The 14,919-nt window shown below is 47.8% G+C and overlaps 1 protein-coding gene across 14 annotated transcripts in view; it reads left to right on the top strand.

The window, feature by feature from the left end:
* TENM4 (teneurin transmembrane protein 4) overlaps positions 1-14,919 on the top strand; it is a 972,743-nt gene that overhangs the window by 491,796 nt on the left and 466,028 nt on the right. The window lies entirely within an intron of this gene.

Consider the following 14,919-nt stretch of genomic DNA (forward strand, 5'->3'; position numbering starts at 1 on the left):
GGGTTCTTGGGGGTTTACAGGTTAAAAAAAAATCTTACTTATTACAATGGTTTCTTGTCCTCTAAAGGGCCAGAGTAGATAAAAGAATATACAGTATAGTTACAGTATTAAAATGTCATAGGAAGGGGGAGATTTGGAAGAAAAAGTTCTATAAATGCTGTCTGGCAGTGGGGAGAGGGTGGGGGATTATAATGAAAAGGCTGAGAATCGCTGATAAAACAAATGAGCAGTAACGTCAGAGCCAGACAGACCTACATTCAAGCTGCCTCCTTCATTTAACAATCGGTATAATCTGGGACAAATTAATTCATCTCTCTGTGCCTCGGTTTCCTTGTCTATCAAATGGGATAAGCACAGCTCCCCTCACAAGGTTTTTCTGAGGATTCAATGAAATAATGCATGTAAATCTTCTGGCGCTTAGTAGGTACTCAGTCCATGTTGTTAGGTGTGAGTCCCTGCCCCCACCCAGCCCCCCACACACATGTTCAGGAGTGGGCCCAGAGCGGATGATACCGCAGAAGGAATGGTTTCCAGCAGTTCTTGCCATGAACACTGTGTGTAGGAGAATTCTTCTCACTGGGACCCTGTGAACGTGCGATGTCCCAGGAGCTCTTGGAACTGTTTGAGAGAGGGATCTGTGATCGATGCATTTGAGTTATCAAAGACCACATTGTCTGGTTCTTCCCTCAGAGACGCAATTAATATGCAAACCTTTTGGAGCACTACACATCAGGGATGCTGAGACATCCAGGTGCAGTTCAGTTGTATCCCTGGTTGTCTTTACGGGGAGAGAGTTGGCATTTTCTTACAGGTTGAAGTTAATCTGGGGGCCTCAACTAGAAGTCCTGGCCTCTGAGGCTTCTGCACCACCATTTCAGAAAAAAACTGCTGTCCCTGGACCATGCAGGTGTGGGGCGAGTGGAAGGGCGTAACCTGTGAAAGGAGGGCGTGGAAGGTAGCAAGGAGAGTCCGGAAAGGAGGCTTGGATGGCTCTGCTTTGTTACTCCACACTCCATGCTTCCCTTTGTCCACGTCCTCGCTCGTGCCCCGGTGAGGGCCCGCATAGGTTAGAATTACCTGAATGACCTGGCCCATGACAGACCCTCATTACATGTATTTGGCAGGATTCATTAACTTTCTCCTCCCCCATAATCATAACTAACATTATTAAATGTGTGACGTGTTTTACTGCATTATCCTAACCCTCACAACTCAGCTATTACCTTTTTCTTCCTCGTCATCATCCCCATTTTACGGATGAGGGAAACTGAGTCTGAGAGAGGGTAGGTGTTGCCCCCCGTGACTGCATGGTAAGCCAGGGCAAGCAAGAGCTCGCCCTACTTGACCTCCAGCCCTGGGCTCACCCCCATTCTGCCATGACTGGATCTTCCCGAGGGCAAGACCACAGGCTGGTTCAATTCTGAATCCCAGTGCCTGGTACAAGGAAGGGAGGGAAGAGCCCTCCTTTCCAGCAGTGGGCATGGCTGTCTCCCGCCTTCTGCCATCCTCCCAGCACCGCTGCTGCCCTGACTCATGTCTGGGCCTGTCCAAGTCAGGTGTGACTGGTGAGGCACCACTGCCTTATCACTGACACACAGGGCAGCGCCCAAGCCTGCAAACCAGGGAGCACTGCTGTGCTCTGCAGAGCCAGGCAGAGGGGCCTTCTTGCTGACACCTGCTCTGTTTCCCCACAAGGCCAGTCTTGCGCAGCGAGGAACAGTGTCTGAGTGGGTTCATTATCACTGCTCAGAGCATGTCAGGGCACAGGCCTAGCGCATCTAAATGTGGTCTGGAGAAATGCTCTGCCGCTCCCTCACCTCCGCCAGCCCCAGACTCCCCCTGCTACCAAGGAGAAACAGGAAAGACAGGGAGTCGGGGGGGGGGGGCACTGGAGATAAACTGGGTTGTAAAATAATAAGATAATCTCGCTTTGTAAAGCACATTGCGGCTGACCAGTATTTTTCTGTATTTCTCCCATTGTTCTTCACAACAGCCTATTGCAGGGATGGGGGTGGTTGTTGCCATCTCAGTTGGCAAGATGAGAGTGTGCTTAGCCCTGGCTTCTCCAGGAGTGGTGTCAAGGCTGGAGGGACCTTTGATATCTTCTCATTCACCCTACGCCCAACCTATGCCCAAGGAGGGATAGCACTTTCTGCAGCTCACACAGGTAGCAAGGGGCAGAGCCAGGGCTTAAACCCAGAACCCCTGACTGCAAAGACCATGTTCTTCCCCTCCATTGTGTGGGGACTTCTGAGAGAAGGGAGCAGGGCCCTGGCCAGACACTGGGCCCAAGCACTGGGTAGAACCTGGGAGCCTCCAGGAGCACAGCACCCAGATTTGGAAAAGTACTGGCAATCAGGCTTCCTCGCACTTGGGTTTTGTCTTGGAGGCCATGGGTTGAGTTCTGCTCCAGCCATGCCCAGGAGAGGGTCATAGTGGGGAGATGGAGCCGAAATGGGTTATGCGGAGTTTAGTGGGTCTGGAACACTCTGGAGAGAGCATGCTTCCCATGCTGGTTTAGAAACCTCACCAGATGCCTGCAATTGTGGAAAGGGCTGTTGAACCTAATTCTCCAAAACAAGCTTACGACTAGCTCGCCAAAAATGTTAGCATGCAAAGTAAGGAAGAGGCTCAGAAGAAAAGCAATAAAACCAAGGAGGTGGACTTTCAGAGATGTTGAGGAGGGAAGGAACTCGTTTCAGCTTCCTAAAGAACATCTCTAAAACAGACGTCTGCTTGCAACCCTCTCTACTTAGTGATTTCTTGTGGCTTCTCCTTGCACTCCAAAGGAAGGCTGAACTTCTCATGGTATCATAGAAGGCCCCGTGTTATTCTTTTCTCAGAAGATTTTGTCATTAACAGGGAGGAGCTCAGGCTCTGGGTTCAAATCCTGCCTCTTGTTTCCAAGGAGTGGCAACTGCAGCAATTCCCTAACCACTCTGTGCCTCTGCAACTCCGTGTATAAAACTGACGTGACAAGGTGTTGCTAGGATCGAGTGAGACAGCACACAATAAGCTCTTGGCACGCTGCCTAGTCCATAGTTAGTGCTCCCAATTAGTTGAGCGGTGGTATTCTTCTTAGCAGCAGCAATGGTGGTAGCTGTAATCACAGTACGTCCCACCTCCTGGGCCTTTACAAATGCTCTTCCCTCAGGGTGGGAGCCCTTTGGATACTTTGAACCTGTGAAAATCCTCCTCACTCTGCCAGGCCCACCTGGAAGGTAAGCTCTGCTGTGACCCAGGCCGTCGCTATGCTCCTGCCTCTCGCCCATGGTGGGGAGTCCCAGAGCCCCCACCAGCTTCTCAGTGCACAGTGTTTCTGCATGTCCTTCCTGGGACCTCTTGGGGGCAGAGTGAGTGACAGGCAGCCCTCAGTGGATGTTTGTGGCAGGAATCTGTCACTGCCCCACATTCTGCCCAGGACTAAGAAATTCATAATTGCTGTTTGCAGGGATTTAGGCAAAGAAAGTTAAGCTACAAGGGCAGGGGTGTAGGAGGCACACAGGAAACCAGGGCAACACCTGTCTGGCCTGCACCTGGCAGCAACAGATAGTCTCAGGGACTCATTTTTCTCCCACTGGCAACAGAATTCTCGCACATCTTTAACCTCAAGTAAGAAGAAATTTCTGTCTTTTCTCTTGCCTTTCAGCTGGCACTCTGTTCCCGCACGGTTCCGGAGGCCACTTTGCTGTAATTGTGGATTTTCTCAAGGGCCTTCAGGAGATGCCAGATTTCATTCTGTCAGCCTTGAGCGCTAGTGCATTTTCTTCCGCCTTCTTTGTGATTTTCCCATGTGGGGGCAGCCCACCCACACACCCAGGCTGGGGAAAGGGCTCCACCACCAAAGGGAGGACAAACACTTGCCCTAGAGGCTGAAGGACTTGGACAGCCTTCTTTGCACCTCCATGAGGTTTAGGGCCTCCAAGCAAGTAGGTGCCCAGGTCCCATTTCTAGTTACCAGACGTGCCAGGGGCCCAGAGCCTTGGCTTCTGTTGTTACCCTGAGCTCTGCACTCAGGGCTGCTCGCCCTTCAAGCACAGTGGCTGCACAAGGCGGGGCCAGTGGTACTGGTACCTCTTTCCTCATTCCTTTCTTTATTTCAGTCATGCAATATTCTCTGCACCAAAAGGAAGGATAAATCACACATTGAAAATCTAGATACCCACCACCCAATTGAATAATTAAAACACTGTAAGTATTGTAATAGCCCAAAACTGGAATTGGTCCGGATGTCCTTCAAAAAATGAAGGTGAAACAAACTGTGATACATTTGCATTATACATGGAATACTACCCAGCCATAAAAATGGATGAACCATTGATACCTACCACGACTTGGGTGAATATGCAGCTGTACAGAAAAAGCCAGTCCCAAAAGATCACAGATGGTAAGATTCCATGAATATAACACTTTGAAATGACAGAATTTTAAAAGTGGAGATCAGGTTAGTATTTGAGAGAGCGTAGGGACAGGGCCAGGGTTCGGAGGGGGTGGGGTTATAAAAGGGCAACACAAGGGTCCTTGAAGAGAAGGGACTGTTCAGTATCTTGACTGTGATGGTGGAACCCCAGCCTATACATATGATCAAATTACATGGAACTTAACCCACTTACACGTGAATACAAGTAAAGCTAGGGACCCCTGAATGAGATGGTGGATTGAAGCAATAGCATTACCTGCTTGTGATAGTATCTTATGCCTTTGCGTGATGTTTCCTTTGTGAAACACCGGGCAAAGTGTATAAGGGATCTCTCTGTATTATTTCTTACAAATGTATATGACTCTACAATTATCTCAATAAAAATTTGGATTAAAGATAATGCAAGTAGCTTCTAAAAGGAAATACTATAGAAACAGTTGGAGACCCCAGTGCCCCCTTAATTTTGTTCTTTTCCTTCCTAAGAAGCCACCAGTATGTAGAATTTGGTATTGATCATTCCCACACCCGTTTTTATACTTTTACTATAGATGCATCAGTAATGGATAGTATTTGGTATGATTTAAAATTTTGCATTCATTGTATTTTGTTGGAATTTATACATTGTGGATAATCCATTGCATGACTATAGCAGAGATTATGTAGTCTTTCTCTTGTCTACGGACTTGGTTATTTCCTGGCTTTTGGTGAGATCTGTGTTGCCATGGAGATTTCTGCTCATGTCCCCTTGTGCCATGTGCAAGAGTTTCTCCAGGCAATACCATGCAGTAGCTGGTAACAGGATGTGTATATCTTCAATTCTACTAAACACTGCCGAACCTCTGTCCAAATGATACCTGCATGTTTCTTCTCCCTCAGGTAGAGCGTCAGAATATTTGGGGCTGTGCATCTTGCCAGTGTGGTCGTGTCAATCTTTTCCGTTTCTGCCAACCCCGTGGTGAGAACTCGTATGCTCTTGTTGACATTCCCTTTGCTTCTTTGCCCAGGACTGATGCTTGCGCCTATAACCGGTCTCTTCCACCCAGACTAGAGCTTCTCGCCACAGGCTCCCAGAGATATGCGCCCAGTGCATCACAGGGGTTCAAGGTTTATTAAAGGAATGCAAATAATAATAATAATTCTAAATACTTCCACTTGGGAGGATATGGTTGTTTTCTTCTTCTTTCTTTTTGAATATTCAATCATGGGCTTTATAAAACTAACATCTTTGTGGAGATATAATTCACATATACAATTCATACATTTCAAGTATACAATTCACTCATTTTTCATATGTTCACAGAGTTATACACCATCATCACAACCAATTTTAGAACATTTCCTCGTTTTCCCCAAAATACCCTTACTCAATACAGTCACTCCAGATTTCACCCTAACACCCCAGCCCTAGGCAACCACTGAAGTGCTTTCTGTCGCTGTGCATTTTCCTATTCAGGACGTTTCATGTAAATGGAATCATACACTGTGAGGTCTTTTGTAATGGGCTTCTCCTACTTTGCATGTTTTCAAGGCTCATCCATGTTGTATCCTGAATCAGCACTTCACTTCTTTTTATTGCCAAAGAGTATTCCATCGATGGACAGAGCGCGTTGTATCTATCCATTCATTAGTTGATGGACACTTGAGTTGTTTTCACTTTTTTACTTTTTCATGAATAGTGCTGCTGGGAACATTCATGTACAAAATTCGGTGTAGACGTTTGTTTTCATTTCTCTTGGGCATAACCTAGGTGAGGAATGGCTGGATCGTATGGTAACTCTGTTTAACCATTTGAGGAATTGCCAGACGGTTTTCCAAAGTGGCTGTGGCATTTTATGTTCCCACCAGCAGCGTATGAGCGTTCCAATTTCTACACATTCTTGCCAACACTTCTTATTATCTGTCTTTTACAATATAGTTCAATCATGGGCTTTTGAATCTAAGAACCTCTTGCTAGAATCCCAGCTTTGCTCTTTACTATAATAGCGGTGAGATCATCATGGACTTTTCCTTCCATCTTCTTCCTCTGTACAATGGAATTAATAAACCCTACTTTTCCAGACAGTTGTAAAAATGGCTTAACTTAAACAACAGGCTCATAAGGCCCTTAGCACAGAGATGCAGTTGGTTCTCCTTGGAGCAAAGTAACAGTGACCGTTGAGCATTACGGCGTTCTAGTCCATGGCCTTTCTGCCTGGGTTGCTCTTAAAGTCACGTGGAACCTCCATGAGCACCGTCTCTCAGTTGGCTGGGAGCTAAGCTATGAGTGAAAGGCCAGGGGTCTTGCCTTCCCTGGTGCCCAGAATTCACGCAGGCGCCCGAACAGTTCCACTGTAATGGCGATTCCCAGAACCCCCAGGGGCCACCACGGTGGGCCATGCCACCCTGGCAGGGTCTTACAACATACCTCCCACCCTACGAGGTCAGAGGGTCAGAGCACGTTATCAGCCTCCCGTTCAGGAAGCCTCAAATTTGGTCTGATCCACTTGAGTTTATTTAAATAGCTTTTTCCCTCCTTTTCTTTGGCAGGAGCCCCAATTTTCAGGCCATCATTTGTGCAACAATCACCAACATTATCTGGACACCCAGGCTTTGTATAGGGGGAAAAAACTGATTGCTTGCTGATTGCTGTTGTTCATTTTGGAGGTGACTCCATGGAGGAAAGGACACAGCTGTGTGTCAGAGCAGCAGAGAACAGCAGAGCTCAGTAGTGCTCGGGCACAGGGTGGGTGGGCAGGGCAAGGCAATGTCCCTCACAGGGAGGGGGCTTGGCTGTGAGAGGGGCGGTGGCTCTCAGGACGAGGTTTCTGTTCCTGGCAGCGGGGCAGTCATCTCCACGCCAGCCCACTTGGTCAGTCCTCCCCCTCAGTCGGTGAACCATAAACCAGGTCACCATCTTGCTTCTGCCACTTTCTTTGTCCTGTATGTCCAATCTCTCAAATGCATCGACCTCTCTCCCTTTGCTCACGGCTGGGGAGCAGCTTCCTCACTGGCTTCCGGCCTCTCTGCCTCTAGCCTTGCCCATCCTGATGGTTCATTCTACAGCCCGCAATGATCCTCCCATAAAACAAATAAGACCAGGTCACTTCCCGCCTTAAAACCCGACAGTGGCTTCCCTTTGTCCTGAGGATAAAGTCCTCTTCTCCATTCTTCTATAGTTTACTGTGATCTCTGCATCGACTGTATCAGTGATTCATGTATCTGTCTTCCCCCTTCTCCCCAAAGTCTTCTAAGTTCGGGAATTCTGTTTTATTCATGTCAGTATCCTGACATCAGAGTTTCTGATTCATAGAAGGCGCCCAATAAATGTTTGCTTCCCCTTACATTTGAATAGTCTTTACAGTTTCTAGGGCTCTTTTGCCTTAAAATACTCTCTTTTACGTTCACCACTCTGAGGGACAAACAGTAGTTATTCCCATTTTACAGGTAGGAAACCCAAGACTCAGAGATGATAAGTGATGATCCAAGGCTCTTACACAGCAGGAAAAATGGCAGAACTGTCCTGGTACACAGGTCTTCCAAAGGAGCCATCCCTATAATTCCCCTGAGGAAGGCAAGGCAGGCTACTGTTGCCTATGGTTCTCAGAGGGGAAAATGTGGTATTACACATCCACAAGATCATAGAAGAGCAAGTGGCCAAGCCCAAACTTAGCAACCGTCTTCCAGCCAAGATTATATTCTCTGTTTTGTCCAATTTTCAGCTTCTGGAGTTACTCGTGTCCTTGAGCCCCCGTGATGAGCTCTGCTGCGTCAGTTAGAACGAAAACTCTCCTTCCTACACACCCTTCACAGCATGGCCTTTCCCCATAAGGTCAGAAAGCTTTGCAGGGCATAACGGCGCCTGTCCTTTGAGCGTACTCCCTGCCAGGACTGATGAAACCAGGTCTGACAAGCACGTCTCCCCCGTGACGCTGGATGTGGAGGCAGCCAGGGTATGAGTCACTGGTAAGGCCTCGGGGAGAAGTATTTCCAAGGCAGGGTAATCTCTCAGTGTGGACGGAAACTACTATTGGCAGGCACAAGTTCAGAGGCAGTGCTTGTGCCAGGAGCAACAGCTTTGTCCTCTCCTGCCCCTGCCTTGACTTTGAACATTCTGTCAAAAATGATCAGCCTGGAATTAAAAAGCATCCATGTGCCAGCTGAGCCAGAGAGAAGTGGGATGAAAACAGAGTTTGTTCCCCCAGTGGTTTTACTATATGCTCACGTCCCTCAAGGGTACCAAACATGGCCACACAGTGATAACGAGTAAGCCTGGAAGGCCTGGCCTGCGTCACTCTGATGTGTGACCTTGGATGACTCTTGCCCTCTCTGGGCTAGATTTGCTTTGGTGCTAAATCCCCACGGCCCCTTCCTGCACTGATGTGGCACCTCTGCCATATTGTAGGAGGTCGCTAGCTGCCCTGGGAATCTGGCCAGCTTACTCCCAACTTCACTATGGGCAGTAAGCTGATACCACAGAACATCAAGCAACCCTAGTGGTTTCATCTGAAATTGTGTGGGAATGGCCTCTAAAAGAAAAGGGAAGGGGAGAGGCAGAGGTCTGTGTCCTCCTGAATCTCAGTGTCTCTGGCTCTGAAGGGCTGTTGAAGGTCATGCCATCCTTTCCAATCTGTCCATTCCTGTTCCTTCTAGCCCGCTGGTTCTCAGACATCACTGTTTACCAGAACCACCCGGAAAGCTTGTAAAATACAGGGTGCCATTTCCGATTCAGTAGGTCTGGGGTAAAGCACCAGAATTTGCCTTTCCAGCAATTTCCCAGCCAATGCTGCTGCTCCGGCATCACAGTGAGAACCTTTGCTCTGTAGCCTGATAACCAGCAGCCACCGTACCTCTGCTCTCCTGTGTTCTGGGCTGGGAACCCCACTTCCTGAGGTAGTCTTTCCGCCCTGGGGCAGATCCTCCTCGGATGGAGTTTGAAACCTGTCTCCCCTGTGCTTCCAACCACTCTCCATAAATCTTCCCCTAGAATCCGTGGCAGGTCCGAATACTTGAAGGTGAGAATAATAACAGTGACCTCTTCTTGCCAGGGCCTGGGCGAAGCACTTTATAAATGATATCTCATTGTGCCCCTCAACCATATGGGAATGAAAATGTTCTTTCTATCTCACTAGGTCACTTTTGTAAAACTAAAAAGAATGAAAAAAATATGAAATTATTTTTTAATTGTATAAACTGTTAAGAGTTTTGTTTTTGTTTTAAAGCCTTGTCTTAATGTTCTTGGGCTGCTATAACAAAATACCACAGTCTGGATGGCTTAAACAACAGAGTTTATTTTTTCACCATTCTAAATGCTAAAAATCCAAGATTAGGGTGTCTGCGGATTGGATTTCTTCTGAGGCCTCTTTCTAGTTGGCTTACAGATGGCTGCCTTCTCACTGTGTCCTCATTTGGTCATCCCTATGTTTGTGTTGTCCTAACCTCTTCTTCTTATAAGGACACCAGGCATATTACATTAGGGCCCACCCACATGACCTCATTTTACCTTAATTCCTTCTTTAAAGGCCTTATCTCCAAATACAGTCACATTCTGAGGTACTGGGGATAGAGCTTCAACATTTGAATTTGGGGGTGGGGGGATGTAACACAATTCAGCCCATAATACATTTCTAATTGAAGGTGGATTAATGACTAGCTGTGTGACTACAGAGAAGTCACCTAACCTTTCTGAGCCTTGTTTTCTTCATTGAAGCCCAGCTTGTAATTCTTCTAGGTACAGTGAAAGGATCCAAATTGGGGGTGGGGGGATGTTTTGACTACCTAGGGAACTGGGTTTGGAAAATAAAGATGGTCAGGATGAAATCTGGCTGAGAATCAGAGTGGGGTCGCCCTTGTCCAGGCACCATTTAGGCTAGGGGCATGGCACCCTGCCTCACCAGAGGAAGGATTCAGCAAAGGGAGCCTGGCACTGTGGCATCGTTCCAGAGCTTAGTGAAGATTTGTGGATGTGGCAAGAGACAGGTCTCCTTGGGTGATCACATGTGTGAGGCTTTGCCTGCTCACACCCTCCACTCTCCATTCACCCGCTAATCTGCAAGGTCTCCAAACAGAATGCTGCCATCAGAGAGCCCTCTCTGTGAGTTCCAGAACTTTCCAGGGAGGGTGGTGGAAGAACATGGGTGTCAGAAACAAGCTAAATATCTATCAACAAAAGAACCATTAACTAAAGATAGTTCAATAGTGTTTGTTGTTGTTAATTATTATAGGCACTTAATGAGCAGTTATTAGGAAAAGTACCACACTTTATCTTCATAACAATCCTGAGATAGGTACTATAATTGACCGTATTTCATAAATGTGAAAACTGAGGTTCAAAGAGTTTAAATGGCTGCCCATGGCCACAAAAACCTAAGTGACAGAGCCGGGACTTGAACCCAGATCTTTCTAAAGCAAAGCTTATGTGTTTAACCTCTATACTATACTCACATTAAAACATCCTGCCGTAAGAGAATAGTGAATGACACAGGAAAATACCTTTGATGTGGTGTTCAGTTTTTAAAAGAAGATAGAAAGAGAGGGAGGAGAGAGGAAGAATAGACTAAAATCAGTGTTTCTGGATGGTGAGACTACCTTTTGATGTTTTCTATAACACCTAAGATATGTGTGTATTATTTTTAAAATCAATGGAAAATGGATTTTTTAAAGTGGAAACAGAGCAAAGGATTTGGAAGGAGACAAACCTGGGTGAGAATCCCCAGGTGTGGTTCTCTGGACCCTTCGGAAGGATTCTGGGACTGGTGGGGAGAGACAAGCAGTGAGGAAGCGATCTGATTGGGGTTCTATTTTTGAAAGAGGTCTGCACTGCGTCCCCAGAGACAGAGCACAGTGTGTTTCCCTGAATAACCACTGCTATTTTTAGAGGGCGCCAAGGAACTGCACCCAGGGAGCTGGGGGGAGAGGAGCAACTGGGTGCTCTGGGGACACTGCGGGTCCTGGGCTGGATCTCAGTCTTGTTCTTCAAAGGTGCCTCCCTGGGAAGTTGCTCATCAGCCGCATTGTGCCCTTGGCCAGTGCAATGAAGCTGTTAGTGTCCCTGATACTATGAGGGCAGAGAGGGCTGAGGCTCCATCCCACCCCGAGGTGAGCACTTTACACTGTGGGACCATGTGCTCTTTCTAAGTGTTATCAGCCCCTAAGGCACAGGAGGTGTCTGGACTTGATTTCTCTTCGCTGTAGCAGGAAATCAGGCAGGAGAGCATCACTCTGTGGGCTCAGAGCTTCCAGGACATGTCTGTAAAAAATTTAGAGATGGGCAGAAATTACTAGAGATTAGAGACAGGTAGAATCATGGATCCTTAAAATGCAGCTGCCCTGCCTGAGTGGCGTCTCCAGTCCAATTCTTGCACACCTGCAACCAAGAAGCACCTTCCCGTGAGAGTCTCTCCCATTTCTGGATAGCGGGTTGTTGGCGAATTGGCTCCAAGGAGTGCTATATCCTCTGCCCAGCATCAATAATGATTCAAGAGCAGTAATGGTGATAGTGAACTTGGATTGCCTGCTTACCATGTTATCAGTATTGTTTTGAGTATTCCACCTATGCTTTCTGATTTAATCTTCCCAGTAGCATTCTGAGTTAGACACATTATTATGTCTGTTTTGCAGATGAGTAGGCTAAACCATTGCCTAGTACATAATAAGAATAGAGCAGGAGCCAGGCCGGTGGCTCAGGCAATTGGAGCTCCGTGCTCCTAACTCCGAAGGCTGCCAGTTTGATTCCCACATGGGCCAGTGGGCTCTCAACCACAAGGTTGCCAGTTCAATTCCTCGACTCCCGCAAGGGATGGTGGGCTGTGCCCTCTGCAACTAGCAACGGCAACTGGACCTGGAGCTGAGCTGCGCCCTCCACAACTAAGACTGAAAGGACAACAACTTGACTTGGAAAAAATAAAAGTCCTGGAAGTTCACACTGTTCCCCAATAAAGTCCTGTTCCCCTTCCTTAATTAAAAAAAAAAAAAAAATCTTAAAAAAAAAAAAAGAATAGAGCAAATGTTCATATAGTGCTCCGTGTCCCAGGCACTCTTCTAAGTGGGTTGCATGAATGAACTAATTTAACGTATTCTTCAGCAAAACTCTGGGAGGTGGGTAATATTTTCATCATCTCCAGTTTGGAGATAGGGATACTGAAGCACAGAGATAGTAAGTATGCAGCCTAAAGTTACAGAGCTTGTAAGTGGCTGGATTTGAACCCTGGTACTCCGGTTCCAGTGGCCTTGCTCCTAACTGCCAAGGTCACATTATTCTGTCTCTCCATGAATATTTGTGTCATGAGTATCTGACTCCCGTCTGCCTCGCTACTCTCACCCTGACCCATTCTTCCCCCTCTGTCTTTGTTCCATACACATTGGCCGTCTTTCAGTTCTTCTCACTGCCAAGCCCTACCTGGTGTCAGGGACTCCTCCAGACTCTGTCCCCTCTTCTCCTGGCTGCCTCTTCCTAGTTGTCATCCTTCAGGTTTCAGTTTCATTGTCACATCCTCAGAGAGATGCTCCAGTTTCCCCAGACCAGGTCAGTCCTCTGTTATTCTTCCTCACAGTACCTGTGCTTCTTCTCTAAGGCCCTACCCTTCCCCCACTCCACTCAGAATGGCAGCTCCCTGAGGGCAGGACAGTCCTGCTCAGTGCCGGCCACAGAGTATGTGCTCAATAAATACTTGTCCGTTAAGTGCACGGAAGCAGGGCTAGAAAACAGGGCTGGCACCGTCTCCTCTGGGAGGCACAGTGTGACTGAAAAAAGGTTGGGTCTGTTCCCATCCACTCCCCCTACTTTCCTGAGAGCATGTTGGTGTCACTCTGAACAGTCTGGAGAGTGTCTCCTCATGTAACATCATGTGTTTGAGAGGGAAGGAAACCAAGTCTCTGCAAAGGGAAGAAGTAAGCAGGGGTTCTCCGCCCTGGCTGCTCTCTGGAATCATCATGTTTGTCTCACAAACATCTCAGCCTGGCCCGACCTGGGCCAGTGGAGCCAGAACTACAGATGGTGGGCCCTGGGCATCAGCACTTTCCACAGTTTCCGTTTCCTGAGCCTGATCCTTGTAGATTGTGTTTTAGGAGCCTCGCCATTCGGAGAGAAGAGTTTTAGAATACTCAGTCCTGTCCTCTGTGCTCAGGAGTAGTTCTTTACACACCGCAGGCCAGCTGAAGGGCGTGGCCTTGCAGAAGCCTAAGATTGGGGTAGCAGTTGAATACCAATCAACGCCAGAGTTTAATAATAACATAATAACAGCTATTTGTTAGTTTCTTTCCTTTTTTTTTTTTTGAGTAAGCAATGTGGGGACCTTTTGCCATCATCCTCTTACCTAATCCTCCCGAATGCCCGTAAACTGGGGACATTGTGGGGTGGTGCCGTTTTCCAGTGGCCTACACTCAGGTTCCGTGCCTGGCCAAGGTCACACGGCAGGGTCGTGGCAGAGCCCAAGTTTGTACATGGGCCCCTGTGAGCCCCGAGCCTGTGCTCCTGGTAACCTGCACAGTCTACAGCCTGTCAGTTTCCTGTCCTGCCTCACAGAGCACAAAGCAAGTGGAAGGGCTCTGGCCTAAAGTCTAACAAGACCGGAGGAAAAAAAAAAAATCCTGATTGGAAGCCTGCTACATGCTGTGCGAGGATTTAGAAGAAAAAAAAGGAGGAGTTTCCCCCCCACAGGAGTCCCCCCAGCAAAACAATGCATTTTAAATGGTTCCCAAATTGCTAAGCTATTTCACTGCTTCCAGGAGAAATAGCTTGGGGGAAGCTATTGGCCCTTTATGCCCTGAACATCAAAACAAAATGCCAAATGGGAAAATGAAATCACAGGAGGCTATAGGAAGCGGCAGGTACTACACGGGAATAGTTTGCTACGAAGGCGGAAGGAGAGTGTTGACTCTGGATTCTGGGGGGATCCTGGGAGGCTATGGAGTCTGGTGGTTTTGAACCTGGGTTCTGGGGTTCCGATGAACCTGGTTTAAACCCCACAGGACTACTGCCATCGTGGCGCTGTGCCTGTGAGGATGAAGTGTGAGTAAAAGGCACCTCTAGGCACACGGTTCTGTAAGGCATTTTGAAAAATGGTAATGCCTGCGGTCTGTCCAGGCAGGGGTGGCTCTTACAGCTCCCCAGGTGAGCCTAATGAACCCCCAGGTCTGAGACCCTCTGCCTAACTCCTTTCTCCTCCCTGCATCGCTCTCTCCCCTTTCAGAGACCTTGTTTCCTCTCCTCTCAACTGGGTGTGATGCTTTGTGAGGAAACAATCCCCAAACCATTTGGTGTGAGGCTAACCTGCTCTCAGTAAACTGTGGTGAGTTGTTGGGAACAGACCTAGCCCATTGTCAGTCACACCTTTGCTCTAAGAGGAATCTGTGCCAGCCCTGTTTTCTAGTTGGCACAGGAAAAAAGCACTGGGAAAGGGCCTGCCGTTGGCATGGAGCACCGAAGACTCAGAGCCTTGTGGCTGAAAAGCTGTCACCCTTGCACATGGCATCTGTGGCCTATGCCCCATACACAAATAACCTGGCCCTGGTGGGGAGGCAGT

Source organism: Rhinolophus sinicus, linkage group LG06 (assembly GCF_036562045.2).
Source record: "Rhinolophus sinicus isolate RSC01 linkage group LG06, ASM3656204v1, whole genome shotgun sequence".
Taxonomy (NCBI): Eukaryota; Metazoa; Chordata; class Mammalia; order Chiroptera; family Rhinolophidae; genus Rhinolophus; species Rhinolophus sinicus.